This window comes from Stigmatopora nigra, chromosome 20 (assembly GCF_051989575.1).
Source record: "Stigmatopora nigra isolate UIUO_SnigA chromosome 20, RoL_Snig_1.1, whole genome shotgun sequence".
Classification (NCBI taxonomy): Eukaryota; Metazoa; Chordata; class Actinopteri; order Syngnathiformes; family Syngnathidae; genus Stigmatopora; species Stigmatopora nigra.
The window spans coordinates 2759467-2787009 of record NC_135527.1 but is presented as its reverse complement, the minus strand read 5'-3'; the positions used below and the strand labels follow the sequence as shown (position 1 = coordinate 2787009).

The following is a 27543-nucleotide window of genomic DNA, read 5'->3' as shown; positions in this document are numbered from 1 at the left end:
TGTGTGTGCCATGAAGGGAGAACACTGCTGCACCTTCCTCCCAGATGAAACCAGTACATGACTCGTGCGATAGCTGAAATGAAAGCCTTGTCCAACACGGGTCGTGGTTCTCAATTCTGTTTAAATTTGCAACTGCCTCACTTGCGATTTTATTACTGTTCATAAAGAGGGACGGAGAGGAATTTTTCTCGAATAACCCTAAAATTACCTCGAGTTTTTTGCCTCTGCCTTGACAAGTGATTTTATTGTTTTTCATACCTCTTGATAAATAACTGCTGATGATATTTGTATTCTAGAACCTGGATAGGAGGGATATAAATTGATGTATTTAATGAAAATTCTTTCAAAGTTACTATAGGGTGGAAATGTGGAGTATAGAATGTATTCTTTATATTCTTATTCAGTATAGTCACGAGGTTTGAAATTTAGATAGCCAAGAGCAGTGGTCTCAAACCAGTCCTCAAAGGGCCGCAGTGGGTGCAGGTTTTCATTCCAACTCAACAAGGATACCTTTTGCAAGTGCAATCAGTTAATTAGAGTCAGGTGCTACTTATTTTAAAGACACCTGATTGGTTAAAATGTCGGCACTGGATCGGTTGGAACAAAAACCAGGACCCACTGCGGCCCTATGTGGAACCGGTTTGAGACCACTGGCCTAGAGGGAATTTCCATGATGACACCTATGGGTTCGGGGTGCATCACATACCATGACACGCCCATTTCTTTGTTCACCTTTTCCCGCCTAAAGTTTGTACCTATGTCACATGAGGTTCTGTTGATAAAACTAGCTCATCTGTTTGGGAATTCGAACTGGTCAGGCCGGAGGATGGACACATCTCCCAGTGCTGGCTATTCTGACCCCCTCCTTCAGCTGAAGTCGGGTAAACCTCATCATGACTGACTCTGTGTGCTTCCTATGATCCGAAGTTATTGGATGTATACTACCAGATGAGCCCTTGCTTTGTCCAATTGTGATCTATTATGTGGGTTGATAGGTCACATGCTTCACCTGACAAAAAAGTGTCACTTTGTGGATACCCCTGGCTCGTTGGTCTAGTGGTATGATTCTTGCTTTAGGTGCGAGAGGTTCTGGGTCCAACTCAAGGACTAGTGCTAGTTTTGTCAAATTCTGATTCAATATGGGGGGTGATATGGCACATTTGCAACATGAGAAAAAAAAGTGTCACTGTATGGGTACTCCTGGCTCGTTGGTCTAGTGGTATGATTCTCACATAGGGTGCAAGAGGTCTTGGGTCCAACTCCCGGACGAGCCCTTGTTTTGTCAAATTGTGATGTAATATGGGGGGGTTATATGGTACATTTGCCACCTGAGAAAAAAAGTGTCACTATGTGGGTACCCCTGGCTTGTTGGTCTAGTCACTAGACCAACAAGCCAGGGGTGCCCACATAGTGACACTTTTTTTCTCAGGTGGCAAATGTAGACTCTAGTGGTATGATTCTCACTCAGGGTGCGAGAGATGCCGGGTCGAACTCCCGAACGTGCCCTTGCTTTGTCAAATTGTGATCTCTTTTGGGGGTGATGTGGCATAACCTACCTACCCACCTAAGGAAAAAAGTGTTACTGTATGGGCACCCCTGGCTCATCTATCTATTGCAGGGGTCCGCAAACTTTTTGGCCTGGGGGCCACATTGACTTTAAAAATTTTACAGATTTGCCAACTTTGCAAAGTTTTTTTGTGTTTTACAGCATGTTTTATATGAAATTAGAGGGAACATTGGCATGCAACTGCTTATGGCAGGTGTGATACTGGTCTGCCCATAGCGAGCAATGATGATGTCACTCACACTGGTACTCAGTGCATTCAGGGAGGTTGTCTTTCTGCCCAAACCAACGGAAAATTAGAGGGAACATTGGTCCCAGTCTAACCTTATGGATTTTTAGTTGGATATATATATATATATATATATATATATATATATATATATATATATATATATATATATATATATATATATATATATATATATATATATATATATATATATATATATATATATATATATATATATATATATATATATATATATATATATATATATATATATATATATATATATATATATATATATATATATATATATATATATATATATATATATATATATATATATATATATATATATATATATATATATATATATATATATATATATATATATATATATATATATATATATATATATATATATATATATATATATATATATATATATATATATATATATATGTATATATATATATGTATATATATATATATATATATGTATATATATATATATATATATATATATATATATATATATATGTATATATATATATGTATATATATATATATATGTATATATATATATGTATATATATATATGTATATATATATGTATATATATATATATATATATATATATATATATATATATATATATATATATATATATATATATATATATATATATATATATATATATATATATATATATATATATATATATATATATATTGTCATGGACGCATTCATTCTCACTTTAGAACATATCTACCCTCTACTAGGCTTTCATTCATCGGTCCCATTTTATCTTCTATAATCACAATAAAAGCATTCAATTCAATTGGCTGTCTCACAACTACCACTGTCCATGTTTCAAGATTCTTACATACCTGTCCACCTCAACTAAATGCACCCCTTATTAATGACTGCAATTGCCCCTATTAAGTGATTAAATATCATACAAAATGCAACATGGCACATATATTCACATACAGGCATAGGTCAAAGTGTAAAATGTAGCACAAGTGGACAGCATTTGGCCCTGGTAGGAAATGCTCTTGCCGCCATCTGGCAGACGGACACGAGTATTACGTCTTCAATAATAACGGCCGCGGAGGGAACTAATTCAGCGGCGCAGGGCACATTTTCACGTGTTTTTTTTATTAAACATTAATAAATCATTTCCTCATTTTTCTCATCACTTTTTTGTTCTTTAATACAAAAGTGGAACGCTACTACCAATTTTAAAGGGTTTAGTTAGCAGTTGTGTGAGGACCGTGTAAAAAATTAGAGAATATATATATAAAAATATGTATATATATATATATAAAAATATAAATGTATATATATATATATATATATATATATATATATATATATATATATATATATATATATATATATATATATATATATATATATATATATATATATATATATATATATATATATAAAAATATGTATATATATATATAAATATATATATATATATATATATATATATATATATATATATATATATATATATATATATATATATATATATATATATATATATATATATATATATATATATATATATATATATATATATATATATATATATATATATATATATATATATATATATATATATATATATATTACACCTCTTTTTACAAAATTTTCAAGTTACGAAAAAACTTCTGGAGCCAATTAATTTTGTTAGAAGTATGACTGAATATCATTTATCTTTGTGTCTTTGCAAGTTTCATAAATCAGCACCCCCAATTCGAAGGGGAGGAGCCCGAGTTTTCTCCAGACCAAAAGAGAGAAGAGCAACTTGAAATAAAAATGGAGGAAGAAGATGTCACCTGCTCAACTGGTGAGGAATCTTTTAAGATAGAAGAGGATCTGGGCAGGGCCAGTGAAGGGGCGGAGTCTGCAAACACCTCTGCAGGGTCCCATATTGAAGAGGAAGCAGAGCCGCCTTAACAGCAAAAGAGGGAAGATCAATATCCGATCAAAAAGGAGGAAGATGTAACCGGGTCATCTGGCTAGCTTTTCAAGAGTGAAGATGATCTCGTAATGGATTTGATTGCAGATTTACTGTCAAAGCCATTTTGAAGTCGGACTTTTCAAGAAAAGCTGGACATCATTAAGAATGGTCAGACAACTCAAAAGCTTGCTAGCTTTGGAGTTGACCGCCCTTTCTTAATGTCCATTTTTTTCCGGAAAAGTCTGTCTGGAAAATAGCTTTGTGGGATAATCTGCAACTAAATCCATTTGTTTTCCTCCGTCTGCCATTGTGGGTGGAGTTCACAATCTCTGGCTGGCACACTTAGGCTTTGGTCTGCCTACCAGCCAATCATAGCTGGCGAAAGCGATGACGTATCCCTCCGCCTAAGAAATGGCCTTGGTGTCACCAAATCGAATTCTGGTTGGTTAGAGCAACAGTCTTATCGACGCTTGTATATTGCAGCAGAGCCTGCAGAACTGATTGTGATGGCCTTGAGGACGATTTCTGATCCTAGCAACAAATAACGGCTGAAATGTGATTGGTTAAATGCTTCAATATGGTCGCCGTTTTTGTTGGTCTCATACACGTATTGGGAAGGGAAATGTGATACATTTTTCTGGATGGCCATTTAAGATTTAATTATGTCTTTATGGTTATAGAACTATACTTCCATTTGTAAAAATTACATCCAATTTTGAAAAAAAAGTGTTGTCATCAGCTTATGCACTTTTTGTTTAGCATCTTGAGCAAGTAATTACTCTCTCAAGAAGGGTTCTGTCATTTTTGGTTAGCTTAGCTTTTCGCGTTAAAAAGATATCCATGAACGAGTGAAAAATGTGACCCAGAATCCTCAACTATAAATATTTTGTGATGTGTTGTTGTATTCTAATATTGACAGAACATACGTCAATTGTGTCCCATCTCATGTTTGCGCATGCTAGCAATTAGCATGAAAAGCTAAGGTTCAGAACGTTAGCCAACTAGCGTTAGCAAGGTAGCTCTTTTCTACAGGCTTCCTCATTGGAGGCTAAGCAAAGTTGAAAAACACTGTTCTGGCCGCTTGAGTATGAAGACAAATATAATTTCACAACAATTTGGGACGAACAGAAATGTGGTGGGAACAAACTTAGCTAATATTCCCTCACTGAGATTTCAAGTGGAGCAGAGAAATTACCAGATCACAGAAACTGAGGAAACATCAAGACAAGATATTATGTTATGTTGGGGCAAAATACTTTGTGTTAGGCATACTACTACAGAGAGGTCATGGCCCGTGTGGGGGTTGAACCCACGACCTTGGCATTATTAGCACCACACTCTGACCAACTGAGTTAACAGGCCATGTGCCCATCACCCCAGTATTTGAACTATAACACCAATGCAACACCTTAACTCGCTAAACACTTATGTTACGGCTAAAGAAGTTAGTCTAGGTAATTTTATCTGACTATAGAGAGGTCATGGCCCATATGGAGGTCAAACCCACGACCTTGGCATTATTAGCACCTCACTCTGACCAACTGAGTTAACCAGCCATGTGCAAAGTTACCATGAATTTTGTGTGACCTCAATTGCAAATGTCAGCGAGCTAAACTGTTATGTTACAGCAAAATAAATAAATTTAGGCAATCTTAACTTACTCTAGAATAAGGGTGTCAAACCGCACAAAATGATGCAGCCGGCCAGATTTGTTCCCCGGGCTGCCTCTTTGACACCGGTGTTCTTGAGAGGCTGTGCCCATTGGGCGGTCGAACCCACGATTTTGGCATTTTCAGCACCACGCTCTGCCTAAATGAGATGAACAGCAATGTGATGGCATTGGCCCGGGTGCGACTGTCGGGCCAGTCGGCACGGAGATGCGTGGACGAACGGGTGAGGTCGAGCAGAGAGCAGCAAGTGGGAATTGGAGGTCCTTCTAATAGGGGACCAAAACCTTTAGGTCTCCCGGGTTGCACTGGCATCTGCCCCCACCTTTGGCGCAAACTCAGCACCAGGTTGTGATTGGTTGAGAGCTCCGTCCCTCTCTTTACCGAGTATCCAAAACATGCGGGTGTCCTGGTGCCAAATGCACATACGGACACCCTTATGCTTGAACATGGTGTTCGTTTGTCAATCCACTACGAGCGCAGAAATTCAACAATAGAACACCACTCGGGTTTCGATCAGGGGGGGACGTTCTTCCCAATCAATCCCTCCAGTTCTCACATTAACATTGAAGTCCCCGAGCAGAACATGGAGTCCCCCTAAGGAGCACTCTCCAGCAACCCCCCCAAGGACTCCAAAAGGGGTAGATACCCTGAACTGCTGTTTTGTGCATGCACACATACAACAATCAAGTGCCGTTCCCCCACCTGAAAACGGAGGGATGCAACCCTTTTGTCCCGCGGGCAACTCCAGAGCCAAACTATCTCGAGCCGGGATTTCTCAACCTTACGCTCAGGCTCTTCCTAACCGCGTCCGGGCGAGGGAAGATTTCATCCAATAATGTTGCTCATCATAAGATATCCTCTGAGCCATTATTCGTCTAATCCCACACATCAGACCAGTTGGCCATGGGTAACCCTACCAGGGCTACAAGGCTCCGGTCAACATTGGTCCAAGAATCACTGGGCCTGATTAACCCCACGGGAGACAACATCAGTTCCTTTTTTTGTAGAGGCAAACTACCCCACTTCCAAGAGTTACCATTGCTGTGAAAAAAATGTTCTTGAAATTGCCTTATAGATTCATACACATACTTGAGAGCATGTTACCAACAAAAAATGCAGTATCATTTCAAAAAAACAACTGAACAAGACAGGTAAAAAAAATGTAAACAATCGAAAATTACATCTAAATATGAGAAAAGAAATATTTATCCTTAGTGTTGGACAGTATTCATTAATACTATTATATGTGTTTAAGCATTTTTGTATGAAAGCTTCTTCAATTTGTCTGAGGAGAACTCAAGATTGCAACAAGTCACCAAGTCCTTGTCCCAAGGACTGTTTACGGGACCTTCACCCCAGAATGCAGACCTAGAAGGACATTTAAGAAGATGCTGATGCAGCGGGATCACCGTTTGAACAACCTTTGTGATTATTCGCATATTGTCAATCTCAGTCTGAGCCTATTTGGATTAAGGAGGTGATAAGAATCTAACTTGACTGCAAAGTGGCTTGCAAGGAAACCATTTTCAAACTGACTGCCAGCTGAATTAGGTTGGGTTTGCAAAGTCCGATGTGTTGCCGACACTAGAGGTTGAACGAGGGACCTTTTGATCTTAAGTCTAACACTCTCCCAACTGAGCTACTACAGCTGATTTGTAAAATGAACAACCAACTTGAATTGAAAATTGACTCATGGCTTACTATTCCATGGGCTTTACTCAAGACTCATACATTCATGCATACTCATACATTCATGCATACACATCAAAAGTAAATAATCCTTACTAAACATAATCTTCTTTCTCACATGTTAAACACTGTACCTTGTGATACGACCACTTCGCCATACAACATTTTGTCTTATGACAAACATTTCGATCGAATAATTCGCCTGTGGCAGTAGGTCTGTCCACTCTTTTTGTTTTTCATGTTTTACAGTCCCTCTATCTTTTTTTAAATTACATTTGAATATTTCATATTACATCGCTTTTTACTTTACTTTGTACTTCATACTTTTTACTTTAAAGATGAGTGATCAGTATGTTAGTACTTTAGTCCTTTTTTCTGTTAATGTTTCATATGTACTGTTAAAGGATGCAGTTTTTTTATATGTATCGTTTCTTGTGCTGACCCGGCCTATCTGTCAAATTTCTAAAGTCAATGTGACAGACGTGCCAAGGGTGCCCATACGGTAACACTTTTTTCCTTAGGTGGCTAATGTGAAATATAAATTGTATTCTTATATTTAATCTTGCACCCTTTTGCACTCTGATGTATTAAAAGTTACTAGAATAGAATTTAATTTACACCTATTGGTTAAAATGTGCCCAATACGTTTTGTACTCCACCTCCTTCATTTGTATTAACTCCTCCCATTTTTATGACTTGTCTTATCTCTTTCAAAAACACAGTTGAAGCAGCTTTTCAGCAGGAAATAGCTTTGGGGAGCCTGAAGAGTAGTAACACTCTCCGGCCTCTAAATTGTTGTATCCCTGCCTCTGCAGACGCGGCCTTAACTTTCATTATATCTGCCTCAGTATGTCTTCCAATGTTCGAGTTTATTGAATTATTTTGGCCAACAAGCTAGAGGTGCTCTTAAACTGACACTTTTTTTCTTAGATGGCTAATGTCCCACATCACCCACCCCATCATATATCATAATTCAAAAAAACCAGGGCTCGTCCGGGAGTTGGACCCGGGACCTCTCACACCCGAAGCGAGAATCATACCACTAGACCAACGAGCCAGACTTACTCATACCATGACACTTTTTTTCTCAGATGGCTAATGTCCCATACCACCCCACCATATATGACAATTCAACACTTTTTTTCTCAGGTGAAGCATGTGACATATCAACTCCCATAATAGATCACAATTCGACAAAGTTATGTCTCATCCAGGAGTTGGACCCAGGACCTCTTTCACCCTAAGCAAGAATTTTAACACAAGACCAATGAGCCAGAGCTTGTTTTCATTATTTTAAAACCTACAAATGTGTCAGATCTGTTTAGCCTGACCTTTATGGACATGCTTGTGACTTGCTATCTTAACTCATTATCTGCCAGAGCAAGTGATCCTATTTCACTCCCATTGACGACGACAGGCATGCAATACAATTTGACCAGAGGGATTGCAGTTAAACTGGATTGAACATCTCTCCCTGTCAATGGCAACTAATGACGCTCACACCTAGTGGCAATTTAGAATGTCCAATGTGGGATGAGACCAGAGTACCCGGAAGAAACCCACGCAGGGGATAACATGTTAACTCCATACAGTTGGACCGACCTGGTCTTGAACCCAGAACCCCAGAGCTGTGAGGCTAATCGCACCACCGGGCCGCCCCAAATGTCATTCATTAAATCAAAAAAAAAATTGCTTTTACCCGATTCCTATACTCTGAAAATGACGCATTGGGTCCGATTTCGGTTAAATTCTGATACGAATTTTGATCGGTTGGTATCCTTAAGAAAAATGTGAAGTGAGTTATTAATTTTAAGATTTTTGACAACAGGCTGAGCAAGAAAAAGGTCTTTCACCTGTGAGGGTTTTTGGGGATTTCAGATATTATAAAAACATAGTTAATCATACTACATGTCAAAAAGCTGTCACAAGCGTACTACCCGTGTGCATCTTTTCAAATTAAAACTTTCTTTAAACATTACAAGCTTATTCCCTACAATGTTTGCAGTTGTTTAAATATATGAAACTACTATGAAATTAAGTCAAGTCGAATTGAAGAAACAGGAAGGTTGTTTGGTGCAGATCTACCTTCCACAGGATGACTGAGGGAGGGTAAGTATAAAGACAGAGGTAAGTGATCCATCTTATTCTTGTTGGCATCGGTGAGGCAACTTGTAGTCGCCGGAAAATGGCGCTCAAGGCGGAGAGCTAACAAGTATGAATATGTCATAAATAAATGTCATAAATGTGTCTGGCCTGGGAAGACGAACTTGTGGAGAAGCACTATACAATTTCGTCATACGCTGCTGAGGGTATGATGACTACTAGGCTTTTTGTCAAGTCAATGATGACGACAATGCCTATGTCTGATTTTCATTTTTTCATTTTTCATATATAGATATCATCCATCCTGTTTAGTTAGTCTGATAAGATTCATGTCAGAAACTGTATTGTAATATAAGTTCAATATTAACATTTTGAAATTGAAAAGGGGCTTATATTTATTGTTCGACATATGTGCAATTGACTTTGTTAAACGATTTTTGATTTTTGCTGCTAAATCTATGACGCCAAAATTTTGGGGTTATGCTTCAAAATAGTGTGTTACTAAATTGCTTTATATGATTTGGAAAAAAAGATACATTTTCAATGTGAATTTCCCTATCACTGTCAAATTTAATATTGTCACGTATATTTTCTCATAGGTTAGAAAAATGTATTAACTTCATATTAATGTTACTATTTTTAAACATTAATAATTGGCAATCTTCTTGAGGATTAGCATTAGTGTCTGTCATAACACCAAAATGACTATGGGGGGGTGCCCAACTCCGGTCCTTGAGGGCCCCTTTGCGGTCTCTTTTTCATGTCTCTCTCCTCTACCACATCATAACCAAATGGTCAACTCATCAGGCAGCTGTCCAGAAGCATGATAACGATCCCAATTATTTAATTCAGGCGTGTTGATGGAGGGAGACATGGAAAACCAATTTGATAGTGGCCCTCGAGGGCTGGAGTTGGGCATGCTAATGTAATGTAAATTTCATTCATTCATATTCCATACTACACATCCTAGCAAGTGTTGCGGGGGTTGGTGGAGTCTATCCCCCCAGGCTTCAAGCAAAAGGCAAACAACACCGGGAGACAAAGTTGGAAACCTTCACGTGGTGTCTCCTGAGAGGCCGCTCGCTGCGGCCTGCGAATTCCAACAAATACCACTCAGAGCTGCCAACAAGGACCGTGGCACCCTACGTTTTTCATCCAGCCGGAGACATTTGACTGCCCCTCACCTCCGACTACCCCCCGGATGAAATAATCCGCGTTCCAGTGGCAGCTCTAGCGCTATCTGAGGGCAATCCTCAGGCGCTTGTAGTGCAAAAACAAAACAAACAAACAAACAAACACCAGTAAGCCAGTCAGCCGGGTGTCCCACTGCACCCTCGGGGATCTGGGATAGATTGCTATAAGTTTGTGGAAAACGTCCACTGACTCCTCTAAGGTAGTGTGGCCGAGCGGTCTAAGGCGCTGGATTAAGTCTCCAGTCTCTTAGGAGGCGTGGGTTCAAATCCCACCACTGCCAATTCCTTCTGATCTTGCTGGGTCTGAAGTTACAGACAGGCATGACACTGTGCTACATTTTAAAGCAACCGGTTGCTGGGAGAGGTCAGAGGCGTGAGATGATAACTTGCGCTCGGCTCCGAGGAACTCTCTTATCTTCCCAAGGTGAATGTTGCTATTATTAAGTTTCAGCATGATGTCATGGAAAAGTATATTAGTTGAGATTATAGAAATCCTGGAAAAGTACAACAGTTGAACACTGAGACTTGTTGGGAAGAGATTATAGGCATCATGGAAAAGCATAATAATAAGACAGATTATAGACAGGATGTTCTTTAGTAATGCACATATTATTAAGACTCCTGTTTTAAGCAACTTCACACATTGTTGGCGAAATTGGTCAAGATTGGAAACCTTGGACTGACATATTAACTTGTGAAATTTATTTCTGAAACAGGGATTTCCCAAACGGGGGATAATTGGGTGATGTTAATGGAGTGTAAAGAACAGGCGCCAGCACTATGTGGAGCTACTTTTGTAAAAGGGTGGTCTCAGTTGAAACATTGAGAGGATGGGTAAGATAAGATTTCTGACTTAATAAGATGCGTGGAACACCTCAATATTGATTGGAAAGATTATTTTTCAGCAAGCAATACCATGAAACTATAGGGAACTCTTTTATATTGGGTTTGACGTCTCCATATGCGAAAGGTGAAAGGGTTTCAATTGATACTAAACCATCTTACAAAGGGCTAAAACAAACTACCAGACAAGGAAATACGATTGGATATAACAACTCACTCAATCACCATTCTTTGGGGAAAGTGTTTTTACAAATGAAATACGTGTCCTACTTGGACAGAAAAATATTGAAACAGTGTCTATCCTGTTACGCATTAAATGAGAAGTCAATTTTTCTACAGTTGAATCATTTTACCTGCTTAACCTTACAGTGCATAGTCTGAAGCTGGGGGCGATAAATGAGACGTGGTGTGTCAGCGTTCTAAAACAAACTGCACCCCTGATACCACGTCCTGACCTATGGTGGCGGTGTGGTGGAGATAAATTATACAACTCCTGTCGAAACGTGGCAGGACTAAGTGCTTTGGTCTCACTGCTCTTACCAGCGTCTGCTTTTCCATCTACAGTGGAGGAAATACAATTGGCTGCTCAGAAATCTGGTGTGGACATTGTCAAGCGGCATGAAGGGAAGGAGATCCAACATACATTGATGCGATTGGCATCCCCCGGGGCATACCAGATGAGTATAAGCTGGCTTATCAGATCGCAGTAGGATGGCAGTCCGCAAACAAAAATGTAGATAGAATAAATTACCTGCAGTACAATGTGCAAAGATTGGAAATTATACTGAACAGGGATTCGTGGCCATAAAGGAGCAACTGGCAGCTACCAGTCTGATGGCGTTCCAGGATCGCATAGCGGTGGATATGATCCTTGCGTAGCAAGGGGGCATGTGTGCAAAATGTTTGGAGAACAGCGTTGCACCTTCATACCGAACAACACGTCACCCGATGGGTCCCTCACCACTCCTCGTGCTCCTTGCTAAGCCGCCTTAACTATTGCAATTGCCCCTACAAATTCTAAATTACACAAATTATATTCTCTGCTTATGAAACGTACCGGGGAAAGCAGTGAAGTCCAGGAGTACGGGAATTCCGAGGATGAATTGGGCGAAAATGATTGTTTTCTTTTTCAGACCAGCCATGCGAATAAAGAATAGGCGGGTAAAATTGCAGTCACCTGACATTTCCTTTTGTGATTACTATAAAACAATTAGTAACATACATATTATAAAAAAAACGGCGGTAGGTTGGGTTTATTCTGTAATACTATGATATATGTGTGTAATTAATAATTTCTAAAGCATTAAAGCATTCCTCCAATTGTCCGAAGAGAACTCGGGGTTGTACCCAATCACAGTCCTCTCACACGGACTGTTTATCTGACATCCGAGGACTGTTGATCTGGGTTTGCAGCGAAGAGTCGTCAAGGACTCTTGATACTAGCAGATGGATGTCAATCACTTCCAGGAACACTCGCATAGTGTTCCGACATTGTGATGCCCTTCGCGCTTCTTTATGTAATTGTTATGCCAAATGAAGGCGTGATTGTTTTAATTCAAATGGAGTTTGTTTTTAGTTTCCTCTTTCTATTATTGTTAATAACCTTAATTGTTATTATAGTTACAGATGTTGTTTTTGCTTATGCAGTTGGATTAATCAGAACCCTTTTAATTGTTTTGATTTATGGCTTTAAAGCCGTACGAGAAATCACTGTTCGTGGAGATACTTTGGAGATCGGGAGGAAGTCTTGAAGTATCCATGTATCTACCCTTATAAGGTATCCTGACCAAAGATGCAAATTATAATATTATTATTATAATAATAATTGAATAAGATATCTGCCTTAAGTGATTGATAATTACAGAAAAGTGTAATTATTAATGAACCTACCACCTTGCTTTGTCGAATTGAGATCTATGATGGGGTGATATGGAAGATCATCCATCCAAGAAAAGAAGTGTAACCTTATAAGCACCTCTGGGTCATTGGTCTAGTAGAATGATTCTTGCTTTGGGTGCGAGAGGTACAGGATCCAACTCCTGGATGAGCCTTTTACTTTGTTGAAATGTTATCTATAATCGTGGTTGAAATGTCACATACTTCACCTGAGAAAACAAGTGTCACGGTATGGGTACCACTGACTCGTAGATCTAGTGGTATGATTCTCGCTTTGGATACGAGAAGTCCCGGCTCCAACCATCGGACGAATCCTAGTTTTGTCAAATTGTGATCTATTATGGGGGTGATATGGCACATTTGCCACCTGAGAAAAAAGTTGGTCTATTGGTATGATTCTCGCTTAGGTCGCAAGAGATCCCAGATCCAACTCCCAGACGAGCACTTGCTTTGTCGAATTGTGATCTATGATAGGGGTTGATATGTCACATACTTCACCTGATAAGCCATCCAAGAAAAAAGTGTCACTTTATCGACACCCCTGGCTCGTTGGTCTAGTGGTATGATTCTCGCTAAACTAAAGTTGTCAGGCAATAGCTGCCAATTATTGTGAGTATTGCTTTAGAAATGGGAGAAATATTAACAAATTTCAATCCTCATAATGGATTGACCTTGCCTTTAGTCTACATTAAAGTCATATCCCTGTGTTTTGATGACTCAAAGACAAATCAGAGCAATATGTTGGGTTTATTCTGTATTACTATTATATATATGAGTAGTAATTCATTTCTTTGTTAAATCATTCTTCTTATTATTCTTAAAGTGCTCGAGGTCATATACAATCGTCAAGTCCTCTCTCACGTGGACTTCTTATCCAAGGATTGTTTATACAGCAACTCACCCAATCTGGGGCTTCGGGATCGATTGTTTTCTTTTGCAACGGAGCCAGGGTCACTGGCCTATAACAAAGATGTTGTTTCCGCCATTTCCAGCATAGTGGAAATACCTCGTGACGCACTTCGGTCTTTCTTCATGGAATTGTTATATGATTGTTAGGTCAAATGAAGGCGTGATTGTTTTTAATCCAAATGTTGTTGGTTTTAGTGTCCTGTTTTGTTATTGGTAGAATACCTTGATTGATATTATAGTTACAGATGTTGTTTTTGCTTATGCATCATGAAATAATCAACAACCTTGTAAATTGTTTTGATTCATGGCAATAAGACTCGTACGAAAATGTCTAATCGAGGAGATGCTTCGGAGTGAAGGGGAAATCCTTGTTGCTTGATGTACCTCCCTTTAAGGTTCTTATCCGTGATCCAATCTATTTATTTAAATGTCAATAATTGAATAAGATGTCTGCCTGCAGTTATTGATAATTACAAAGAAGGGTAATTATTAATGAACCTATCACAATATTAATATAATGCTGAGATAGTGGACTGTTATTTGATACAAGTTGTGAAAATATAAAAGGAGGGTAAGGGTTTACTATAGAATTAAATAATATATACTGTCACATCGGCTTAATAGCTATATGGGGCCATATAGGCTATTTGGCCGGTCACTAGCTAAATAGCCCCCGGGACTATTTGACCGGTTACCGACAACGGAGCGACTGCCATTGCAAATTATTTTATTCTCTTAATTTGACCCAAGAAGGTTATAAGTTTGATTTCAAGACACATACAGATGCACCTTATTTAAAGGCAATGAAAGAATATACAAGATAGTAAGAAATACTTCTCTATAGTTTCCATCCTAAAAAATAAAAATAAAAAAACATCCACTGGCAGTGGTGGGATTTGAACCCACGCCTCCTAAGAGACAGGAGCCTTGATCCAGCGCCTTGGACCGCTCGGCCACACTACCTTCAACCAATTTCTGCGGGAGATTGTGCATCACCAAATTGTGAATTAACCTTAAAAACCATTAGATTTAAATATTGAAATGTGTTATTTGTTACTTGAAATAAGATCAAACACAATGTAACATTTAAAGCAAATGTCCTTGAAATTACCCAACCTTTTATCAAAATGTAGCTTTTCGATTTAGCATACCTGTCAACCTCTGCCGATAACTTCCCTTTTAAATGATTTTGATTCCCCTTAAAAACCCACCAAAAACCTTACAAACACCGTACGATGCATGTTTACTCACGGTAACCAGACAGTGTAATAGAAATAACAAAGGTAATTTGCATACAATTTTTTTTATTCAATTTAAAAAGTTTACAATGCAACAAACTGTGCCTTCAGTGCTTCTTATTGTAAGCCAATGTGCATGGTTTGGCAGACTTTATCTGCTCTAATTTGTGTCTCACTTGTGAGCAACAGTTGTCACAGTTCAATTTCATCTGTAATAAAGAAGTAAGAGTGTCTGTTCCCATTGTCTTTCTGTACTCTGTATGAATTTTCCTCACATGGCTGAAAACCCGCTCGCTATCAGCATTACTGTGAGGAAGGCTGAGTAAAATTAGATACATCTTTCTCATCAGTGGAAAGCGATCCAGCCCCAAACCAGTTTTCATTTTGAACACATAAGGGCAAAATGTCTCTGGACAAATTGGTTGTCCATCCTGACTTTTCTGAGGGAGAAGATCATCAGGTATTAGTTGATAGTCTTCCCATTCATCTTTTAATTGTTCCTGATCAAAGTCTGGTGTAAACCTGTTTGCAAGCTTAACAATACTTGTGTAATCCAACATCTCTCTCTTTCTTGGGTCCAACACCACCAAGTCACTCAGTGTTGTATTCTCAAATGGAAATTTTTGTATCATTTTAGTTACAACAGCCTCATAGAAGGAGCGAACAGAGAAAATAAAAGGTTGCTTGCATGGCTAGTGTGATGCTATGCCTGATTTGATCCTCCTCATTGGTGTCTTGGAAGAGGGACCTGGTGCCCAAGCCAACAGCAAGCCTGCTATCTTCATGCTGCATGCATCTGTTTGTATAATCAACTGCCAGCAGGCTATCAGCAGATTTGACATGTTCTATTTTCACATATTTCACCAAGAGTTTTTTTAAGTCTTTCCATTTCTGGTAGCAAATCTCCAATCATACATGCCTCTGTTTGGAACACAATATTGAATTGATTTATTTGAGGCAGGATGAAGCTGAGGAAGTGGAGTGTGAGGAGAGTAACAGGGTCTTGAAGTCGATCATGGATGTTTTTCACTTTACCTGCCCTTTCAACATCCGCATGGCTAGCGAAGTAGCTATTGAGTGCTTCGTACTGAGACAACGTTCTTTCAACCACTTTTTGCAGAGACAACCATTGTGTCAGACAATGCTTTAGGAATTGTTCTTGCTCGGAATTTGTAAAGTCCTGATACTCTTTAAAATCCTCAATTCGTTTGGAACTATTTTTAAAAAAATAAAATATATCCACCAGCAAGGCATCTATGTTTACTGGCAATGTCTTCAGGCCATCTTTGACACACAGATTGCCAAGATGACAAATGCATCCAACACTAAAAATAGCCCCATTTTTTTCTTTTATCCTAGACAAGACAAAGTTTTTCTTTCCAACCACGGTGTTGCAATTGTCGCTTGCAAATCCCTTAACGTTACTCCATGGAATGTCATTTTCTCGTAAAATGTTGTCAATAATGGCAAAGATTGATGCTGCTCTGCCTGATGCCAACTCTGGTAAATCAAGGAGTCTGGTATTTGTGTTCTCCCCATCAAAGTAGTGAGCTAACACAACAAGTTGCTTTTTGGTTGTACGATCATTGCTTTCATCAGTCATGAGGGTAAATGGGTGAGTTCTGCAGTACTGGATGACGTCTTGGGTGTAGCCACGTGCAAAGCTCTCCTTAACAATCAACATAGCCTTGGTCCTCCGACATGCAAATCCTGTAAAAATATAATATTTGTTATGATCGCGCCGCGTAGTGCGACACGATCGGAGGGGAAGTTGAACCCAGATGCAGAGTCGCCGAAGTAAATGGAAAGGTGAGGCAGATCTGTAGCTCTTGTAGGTTGATTTAATAAACGGGGTAACATAACATAAATAACTTGGCTTGACCACTCATTACAAACGAAAAGAACATGCGGCGTGGCGTCAGTGGAAACGGCAATGACTACGAGGATAAACAGGAAACGAAACCAGAACGATCCGACGGCGTCCACAGAAAATCATAATGCTTAAATACCAAAAATAATCTAATCACGTAATTAGTGACAGCTGATAATTATCGTGACGTCATGCCAGGAAAAGCAATCCAGCCACTCCTGACAATATTAAAATATAACATTTTAATCACATAAATATATATTCAACAATGTACACAATTCTTTCTGGAAAAAAAAATATATATACACAGTTGGTAAATAATACATATTTTTCACAATTAAAGTTGGCAGCAATGTCAGGAACTCAAAGAGCTTTGTTCTCACAACAGGTATAATGCATGAATTATCAAAACTAAATAACAAATGGGGCATTTCCCATGGCCGTTATGGTTGACACGGTGCCATAAATGCTGATTCATTGTTAATAATAATAAATTACATTAGCTGTCAGTGGATCCGGAAACATAACTTTTGAAGAATATGACTTATTTTAACCATATAATCTAATGGAGAACATGATGTGTTTAACTCATTCATTTTATTATAGCTGCATCAGTTCTATATTGCTCTTGTACGATTATCAAACGAAGATATATTTATCTTATTCATTTTATTATAGCTGCCTCAGTTCTATATTGCTGTTGTACGATTATCAAATGAAGATAAATTTAGCTTATTCATTTTAGTATAGCTGATTCATTTTGCGTTACTATTGTATTATTGAGCACTCATTTTAAGTTAGTATCACACAGATTGCTCTGTATAGATCAATTTGTTAGGAATAAACCATCTGTGGATCCACTCGCTCTGGCCTGGTCTGTCTCTTCCGATGGTGAACACGCTCCTTAGTTAGACGGGATAAGACAGAGTTAAGAAATTGGATTCAGGTGCTAAAATCTTAGCTGTGAACAATGTTGTGCTCAGCAAGAAAATGGCAGTAGAGAATTTACGCATTTGTCGTCTTGTGGGATGCTGCAGGATTTGCGGTAGAGACGAAGTGCTTGGTTAATGGGACATGTGAATTGTTTTTTTTCCCCACATTCTCCACGTGTCCGGCAGTTTTAGAGTGGCTCTTCAGATCGTAAAATACACTCGCAGCAACTTTCACGTCTTTATTCAATAAAGACGTGAAAGTTGCTGCGAGTGGTTTTTACGATTTTTTTTCTCATTCTGTGTCCCTTGCAATAATATTGCAAGGGACACAGAATGAGAAAAAAAAATGAGAATGAGAATTGAGTGCCTCTTAACGATGCTTTAATCCAGCCAGCATATCACCTTGAAGTAACTCCCATTCTTTCTGGTGTTGACCCGATCCTTGAGTTCTTCGCTTCTTACTAGGTGGCTCCTCCATGCTTGCTTCCACGATATTTACTCTATGTATATCTACGCATGCGCATGTCATCCTTTATCAATATTGCCGTACGCACCGCAAAAACAATACATACGATTGAGAATAATATTTGCTGGTATACCGTGACAATAGTAACGATCTATGACAGTTGCATCGTTGGCTACCAGCCTACGAGAATATCTGGATTTTAGCCCTAATGGTCTTGTTGAAATCGGTTTTCATAAATATGGCGATTTTTTAAAATATTTTTTTCCCGTACAAAAGTCGGTGTACGGCTTATATGATTTGAAATGGTAAAAACACGTATTAAATACGTATAAAACGTACAAGTTGACAGGTATTCATATAATCAGATTATATAAATAGTTGTTTTTTCACCTGCACTGTCACATTGGTTTAGCTCAGTGGTTACTTCATCTAGAAACAATACTTGCTGAGCATTCGCTTCTACTCAATCCCGGACTGAGATCGAACCACGGGCGCCGTCCAGTGTTTTTCTACTTATTTTCATTTTATAACAAAATCTTATTACAAAATTCAGATAGATGTTATTATAACATTTTATTTTAACTTTGACCCTTAGAATTGCGTGCGAGGTGAATTTGGTTGACAGTTTTGAACAAAATAGGAAGACACACAGTAGATTTGAAAATTATAGCAATTGAAGTTAAATGTTCACAGTAGATTGTTACAAATCCATGTGAGTACATGTTTATTATTCATTAAATATTGATTACATTAAGAACTAAGGGTAAGAAATACGCCTATAATCACTTGATTTAATTGACTCAACAGTGACTCTTATAGATTGTTATATAGTACATCAATGTTGACTTTCAGTTGGAAAAGCTGTATGTATGGAAATCAAGGCTCTGCAAAAACAAATAACTCAGCCAATAGTTATAAAAGCTTTCTTGTCATTTTGAACCTGAGACGCGATTGTATAAGATTTGTATAAAATGTCAATATTTGCAAGGAAGTAGCACAAAAGTGCAGTCAGGGGTTACTTAATCTAAAATCAACTCTCTAAGAATGCACCTCTACTCCATATTTGACTGGGAATTAACCGTAGTTGCTGTCCACTGTCTTTTCTCATTTTTGTTACACAAAATCATGTAATGCCTGCCCCCGTTATTTTACAGAGCGAATTACTCATCTAGTCTTCTAAACAAAAAGAACCAAACTGGACTGCAAATTGACTCATGGCTTACTAGTAAATGATTCCAATTAGAGCATTTCTTTATTAGGCCTCTTGCCCCTTTTGCTTGAAACGGACCAAAGTAATCAGCGTCAACTTTTGAGAACGAGAGACACCTGGAAGCTAGATCTGCCATGCGGTGTTTGCCGATGGTTCCATAAAGCCTGCGATTGGTTGGCCACTGATTTAGAGTATTCCCTGTCTAACGGATCTGGCAAAAATAAATATTTTTTTGTGAAATGTTAATACATTTTTATTAACTAGTCTTTTCTGTTTTTTAAATTGTATTACCTTTTTTAATAAAGAGAGGAAAGGTATAAAAAATGAGAATAAAATAAAAGAATTTACTCACCAATGAAATGAAAAGAATAAATCTCCCCTTCATCTCATCTCATTTTCTGAACCGCAATGTATCCACATTAGGGTCGCGGAACGTGCTGGAGCCTATCGCAGCTGAACAGGCACGTCCCACCGGAAGGGGGCCACGGGGCCAACCTCGGAGAGGCTGGGGAGACTATGTCTTCCCGCTGGCCCGGGAACGCCTTGGGATACAACCGGAAAAACTGTATGAAGTGGCTGGGGAAAGGGAAGTCTTGGTTTCTGTGCTGATGCTGCTGTACCCACGACCCGACTTGGGAAAAGAGGAAGACAAGATGAGATGAGAGATAAGCATGTTTTTTTTTCATATGGACAAATAGAACGGCAACATCGGCATACATTTTTCAGGTGACAATCCAAGCACAACAGTTTGGCAGATCATTTATGTCAAGGCTGAAAAGCAGTGGACCAAGCACTGAGTTGCGGTACCCCCCGAAACTGTTTTTCTGATGGTTTGATTCAATCCAATTTAGCGTGCTTGGTGAGAAATTACAATTAGACAGTTTAGTTTGCAGTATCTGGTGGTTAATGGTGTCAAATGCCTTTTTGAGATCAAGATAAACTGCACCAATGACCCTGCCTTTATCTAGTTTTGATTTTGTTTTCTAAAAGGAAGCCAACCGTGAGTTGACTATTACTGATATTTTACCATGATTTTCTCAAAAAGGGACACCTTGAACTTCATCTGTTTCAGATTTATCTTAAAAAAGAGTATTTCTTTATGGCAAGTGATAGATAGGTTCACCAATAGGCATCTGACTCATAACCGGTGTCTTGCAAGAGAGAATCGATCCTGACTCGTCTCCGTCCGAGATCATTCTATCGAATCGATGCCTCTCTTGCTTATTTACTACATAAGATTTACAACATGCTGTGGTATAGACTAAGCCAACTGGCTTAATAATTGTTTGGTTATGTCGAGCCAGGTGGCCAAACTGGTTTTACTATTGTTTGTTAAGATCGTGGAATGCAAGATAGGCTAACTAGCTGACCTTGCAATTGTTTGTTCGAATCGCGATAAGCGGTAAGATAGGCTGCAGCATTTTCAGTGAGCTATAAAAAATATTGTTCGTATACAACGCTGCAAATGTCTAACCATATCAGCCTAAACTTTTATACATGAACGTTGTCCTACATTGCTGTCTTAGAAATATTACCCTGTTTGCCTAGATAAAGACGGACCCACTCTTCATTCGGAGAGAGTTGCAAGAAAATTGCGCTGAACGGGACTCCACTGTTGCAAGTTGGTAATAAATATTTTTCCTATTAAATTGATCTCACTCTTTCTTAACCTGCTCCCAAAGTTGTATTTCAATCATATGCATCTCATTTCTCAAAACAATTGAAGATCTGTCAGATCTTCCCGAGGGAGGGCTGTGGACAACACTGTCAGAAGTCAAAACAAATTGTTAGTCCTCCGGATCTTCCTAAGAGAGCTTGATGTGAACCACACTTTCAGAAGCCGATGTTTCTCAAAACAATTGAAAGTCCTCTGTATCTTCCCAAGAGATCTCAGTGTGAACAATAGCTCTGAGAAGTCCAGCTGCAAAGAGGAGTGACCTTCAATTTGTTTCGGTTAACTTGGGAGCGAGCATTATTATTCTAAGAGATGTATTAAAATGACTTTTTAATGTCAATAACTCTATATATTCTATCTTTACCAGCCCTTCCTTACTTGCATATCTGGCCTGAAAAGGAAGAACAAAATAATTCTCGTTCAACTAATTTTCATAATTTGCATAATCCTGGACATCAATGTTATCACGAATAGGCTGTCTAGTAAGAAAATACAATCCTTCCAATTTGGAATTTGTTAGAGCAATTGCATCAACCATAAGTCGGTCTAGCAAAGAGCGTAAGCAGGGGCTAAGACAATACCCACACATTGTCAAAGTATTAGCCAAAACAGCCATTGATTTCACCTCGGTGAAGGACGTGTTGTAGAGTGCAACATTTTCAAACATTGCATATGCCCCCTGCTCCATCAAGAGCATATCGACCATCAGAAGCATATCAACTGCTTTGCGGTCCTGGGAAGTCATGAGACTGACTTTTTTCATTGCAAATCCAATTTCTTTTTTTTGGACATTGTAATGATTGTTGTTCACCCTATTCATATTTTCATTTGGCATTACCCAAAAAAATAAACTTCTGCTGCAATTTGGCAAACGAACCCGTAAGTCAGATCGCCATCCATCGATGAGGCTCAACGTCATCGAGAGAGGCCAGCTGCCGCACCGAAATTCTGAGCCGCCAATTGTATCTCCTCCACTCTAAAACATACTGATTAAAACAGTGAAACCAAAACATAGTCCAATTTATTTTATGACAGGAATTATATAATGTATTTGTACAATTTCACCACCATAAGCCATAACGTGCCATCAGTGGCGCAGTTTGTCTTGGACAATGGGCACAAAATGTCTCATCTACCGCACCAGATTCAGACCATGCCCTTTAAGGTTCAAACAGGTAGGTAGCACAAAAATTGGCTTGTCATTCACTGCTTGCGTATCAGGATGGACAATGTTTCAATATTTTTCCTTTTCTTTACAAGCAGGACACTTTTTTTCTTTTGTAAAAAAAACTTTCCCCAAAGAATGGTGATTGAGGGAGTTGCTGTTATATCCGATCGTATTTACCCTCGTCTGGTCATTTTTTAACCCTTTGTAAGGTTTAGTCTCAATTGAAACACTTACACATTTGGACACATATGGAGACAATAAAACCAATATAAAAGAGTTCCCTATGGTTTATGGCATTGCTCTCTGCAATATTATTTCCAATCAATATTGGAGTGGTTGCCGTTTCAATTAATTCATCAGAAAGTTTTTCTCACTTGTCCCCCCAAACGTTTAAACTGATGAAACCTTCATACAGTGCAAAAGGTGGATCCATATACTCCTCTCAGCTATTTTCAGGTCTGCTGGTTGGTCAGCAACAAGTTGGACGTTCCCCCTTTGGGTCGGCTAATGCTTCTTCTATATACTTCAGGTTGAGCCCCTAGTCTCCTGGCACCACCGTTGGTCAAGTCCGTTTCCTGTTGAGAAGCACAGTCTCCTTCTGCTAACCCCAACTCAATGCGTTTTCTTAAAAATGTTCTCTTTTTATGTAGTTAATGAGATTAGCCTCATCATCCAGTTCCAATCGTGCAGTGAATATCGACGTTTTGTATGGTGTACCAAATACTATTTTCATATGTTATGGTTAAATCTGTTATGTACGCGCAGTGATGTCATAGCAAAATATGGAATCTTTTGCCAATACCATTAATTATTTTGTTTACACAATTTGGGTGCCGTTATTACTATAACTATCAATGGTTCTTTGGAATTCCGTATCGTGCACTGATATGCTGAGCGCAGGTTAAGAATGCTGTGCAAAAATTTCCACTAACAATTTAAACACATAAGTTGTGTAGTGGTACCGTACCAAGACCACCATTGCCCCTGTAGGACTTCCCATGACTCAATATGGCAGCTCACTGACAGCTGATGTACAATTGTTTTTCTTCTTCTCAGTGCTCTCAAATTCCCCATTTTAGAGATTATTTGTTCCTTCACGTCAAGTTTCACGTTTGGAATACTGCTGCTGCATTTGTGACAGGGTGAAGTAGTTGATGTTATACATGAGTGCAGGTGTTAAGTTAAAAAGGGACTCATGCCGCTAGCATGCGTTAAACACGGGGCGATGACGTAATGGGCACGCGCAAGTCACGCAGTAATTAACCAATGGTCATAGACCTTGGTATAGTATAATAACGGGCTATTCAGACATTTCTCTAAGTTGGTTTGAAATACAACAAAGGACCTGTCTGATTATTTCACCCGTCTTTTAAAGGTATGTTGCTTTGTTTTGAATAACGATTGAGTGTGAGATGTGCAAGAGGCAATAGTAGCATGTGAGAAAGAACGTAATGCTTAGTGATGCTTGTTTACTTTTTTTATGTGTGCGCGTAAATGTGCGAGTCTCGGGTATTGTTTACAGCAAGCTACCTTCGGCCGCTGGTTATTTACTTTTTCATGTGTGCGCGTAAATGTGCGAGTCTCGGGTATTGTTTAAAGCGAGCTACCTTCGACCGCTGGTTGTTTACTTTTTTTATGTGTGTGCGTGAATGTGCGAGTCTCGGGTGCATTGTTTACAGCAGGCTACTTTCGGCTGCCGTTATAAGGGTAGCATAATGAGTATGCAAAATATGACGGCCGGAACAAAAGGTAACAAGTTACAATACTCATAAGTTATAATCGTTTATGCAGCAAGTACATTGCTTTGGATTATAACGGGTTGTTAATATGTTACTATGTATATATTTGAGTGTTATTGTATATTGTTTTGTGTGAATTGCTTTGATATAACTAAAGTTGGTTTGAAATACAACAAAGGACCTGTCTGATTATTTCACCCGTCTTTTAAAGGCGAAATACCGCCACCCCGTGGAAAATCACGGGTACAACACATTCTCATCAAACATTTAATTTGATATTTTTTTCCCATAATTTATCGCTGCATACCTGAAAAGGGCTTATTGGCGATTTCAGAAATCGATTTCAAATTTCCAAATCCTCTTCCACCTTGATCTCTGACCGATTGATTATATCTTGTGTGAAATATGAATTGTATTCATATATTTAATCTTCCACCCGGAATATAGTCCGGAAAAAATGGCAGCTTGGTTGATTGTCACATTTATACTTGTGGAAAATAATGCAATTATTTTAATTCGAACCAAAATAATCAGCATTAAGGACTAAAATGTTTATTGGTCACCATTTTCCATCCGAACATTCACGTGTCTCTTAACCTGATATTTCCAAGACAATCTTTCACGACAAACTGGGCAGTAGAAAGGTTTCTCACCAGTGTCGGTTCTTATGTTGCATTAAATTCCCCTTTTTAGAGAATATTCGACCACAAAATGAGCATGCAAAGGGTTTCTCGCCACTGTGGGTTCTCGTGTGTTCCGAGCGAATTTTTGAGCGAATTTTTGGCCACACAGTGAGCAAGTGAAAGGTTTCTCACCGGTATGAGTCCTCGTGTGTTTTGTTAAATGGGACTTGGCAGGGAATCCTGCCCCACCAAGGGAGCAGGCGAACGGTTTCTCGTCCGTTTGGGTTCTTTGGTGGATTTTTAAGGAGTTCATGTGCGCAACTCTCTAGCTGCAGTCCGAGCAGGTATAAGGTTTCTCCCCAGTATGCGTTCTGGTATGGATCGTCAATTTAGCCTTCTCAGCAAATCGTTGGCCACAAACCAAGCAGGAAAAAAGTTTTTCCGCAGTGTGTCCTTCCTTTTTGAGGGGATTCTGCACCCCCTTAATGTGGGGGTTCCCAACTGTAATTAAATTCCTGCTCCTCTTTAACGGGTTTAAACTTTCCCTAGAGAAATGTAATCATGTACAAAATTCTTTGCTGATTACAGTTTTTATTCATGTTAATTCGTCTTTTCAAATGAAAACAGAGTAAACAGGACACCAGTATGGTTTCTCAATATTGTCCATTTTTAAAAGACATTGTCATTGTAATACATCTTCATCTGAAAACAAGTGCTATTTTAATAAACACCGTTTTAATGATCGCCAATTGGTGAAAAAAGTAATCAATGCACCAACTGAAAGATTATTTAACTTTATACGAAACGACGGTGATTAATATTAAGTATACACTCGTCAGAATAAAATCCATAGTAAATTAATTATTAATAAGTAACAGAGAATAGATAACGGGACTGAACTTGGAATTTCTATTATGAACGGAATTTTCATCAACAATTTATTAAGTTATCCTGGACGCCACAATTGAAAAACAGCTCTTTCTGGTGGTCAAATTACCGCTTTTTCATCTTTCAATTGCTCTTGTTTGGATATGTACTTGTACTGCAAGTACTTGGACTAAAGTACGTGTACTTGTGTGCACTTGTGTGTCCTAGTACTAAATGTATGGGTGCTATTGCTAAAACTATGTGTACTTGTACTACAAGCAAGAGCCTATATTTTCACGTACCTTATTGACAGAGGGTCATAAAATATACTTAATTTTGGAATATTATTCCTTGAGAGCCATACTCAGAATTTGAAATAAAAAAACACCGCTTTTAAAAGAACAAAACTCACTTAAATCTTTTAATAACATTCTTACACTGCTGCTAATCCATGATAATCAACGAGTATGCATTCACACGGGCGTCTAATGATATAAAAATTATGATTAAAGCTGGGCTTTTAGCTTATAAATTAGCCATACGCACCCAACAAAAGAGCCACATATGACTCGCGAGCCTTAGGTTCTCTATACCTGGTTTAGAGGTGTCATATTTTCCTCCGGTACGACTGATAAAACCGAACCGTACACCCGTGTAAAAGCCCAAAACAAAGTTTTAGTATACGTGAACATCAGCAAAACGTGATTTTGACGTTAAAACTGGGCCAGCTGACTCCGAGTTGTCACGTAACCGAAAACTAATGTCACACTCGACTGTGTTTACAACTTTACATGATGAACCTCAACCACGAGGGGTGAAAATAAATCTATAAATATTCAAATGATCATCTATTTGAGAGATATGAGAGTAATAAAACTATTTACCTGACATTTTTTGGTGTTTGTTGTTAGCTTGCTCGGTGATGCCTTGATCCTAATCGCCTTGTTTGTCCCCTTATGTCGTAGTTATGCCAGGCTAAACTAAGCTAGGCTAAGCTAGGTTTCAGCCTTCGTTCATAAAATTCGAAAGGAATTGGAACAAATGCTCTGTTCCGATACTTTTGATGGATTCGTTCATGAGGCTAAGAAGAAATAAAAAGCGCGAAATAAAAAGCACATTGCCTTAAAACCCCGTAAAAATTCAAACACTTCAAACTATCGTATTGATTTGACAGAAACCCCGCCTCGCCGCTAGGTGGCAGCATTACGCCCAACTGCCGGAAATACAAGAGAAGAAGACTCACAGCCTTTTGGATCCGCGTTTTTGTTATTATATTCCTCATTTTTAGTCACTTAAATTGACCCTATTGAAGTATAAATTAGTCCTTTCTCTCTGTTTCATGTTTTATTTTGAAGCATAACTAAAAAAAAGTACGTTTTAAATCTAAGCAAATAACGCTTCTCTTTTTTGTCACCGTTGAATTTGGAAGGCTCATTTTATTCAACAAAAAGACCCCAAAATTATTTTCACCAAAAAGAGAGCTTTATTGGAAGTACACAAAATATGACAAGATAACTTATAATATGACAAAAGTATAAGGACATTGTACTGCTTATTCATTTTGACAAAATTCATTCTTTCACACCATATTTCTACTGTTTCTTAGATCCTTGATTCAATATATCAGATATTTTCATTAAAATGGACTATGTTTGAATAACACTCAATATTTCAATATATAATATAT

At 38.4% G+C, this 27543-nt stretch overlaps 1 long non-coding RNA gene and 4 other non-coding genes across 5 annotated transcripts; 1 reads left to right on the top strand and 4 right to left on the bottom strand.

The window, feature by feature from the left end:
- Positions 1 to 5053: 5053 nt before the first annotated feature.
- Positions 5054 to 5127, bottom strand: trnai-aau (transfer RNA isoleucine (anticodon AAU)). Its single transcript has one exon. It is a non-coding gene; the product is annotated as a tRNA-Ile (tRNA).
- Positions 5128 to 8109: 2982 nt separating this feature from the next.
- trnap-cgg (transfer RNA proline (anticodon CGG)) lies at positions 8110 to 8181 on the bottom strand. The gene has a single exon. It is a non-coding gene; the product is annotated as a tRNA-Pro (tRNA).
- Positions 8182 to 10619: 2438 nt separating this feature from the next.
- trnal-aag (transfer RNA leucine (anticodon AAG)) lies at positions 10620 to 10701 on the top strand. The gene has a single exon. It is a non-coding gene; the product is annotated as a tRNA-Leu (tRNA).
- Positions 10702 to 14949: 4248 nt separating this feature from the next.
- On the bottom strand, positions 14950 to 15031 carry trnal-aag (transfer RNA leucine (anticodon AAG)). The gene has a single exon. It is a non-coding gene; the product is annotated as a tRNA-Leu (tRNA).
- Positions 15032 to 15415: 384 nt separating this feature from the next.
- Positions 15416 to 27040, bottom strand: LOC144213414 (uncharacterized). The gene is made up of 3 exons (XR_013329951.1): positions 26741 to 27040; positions 20137 to 20415; positions 15416 to 17016 (listed from the first exon to the last, which is right to left on the bottom strand). It is a non-coding gene; the product is annotated as an uncharacterized LOC144213414 (long non-coding RNA).
- Positions 27041 to 27543: the final 503 nt, after the last annotated feature.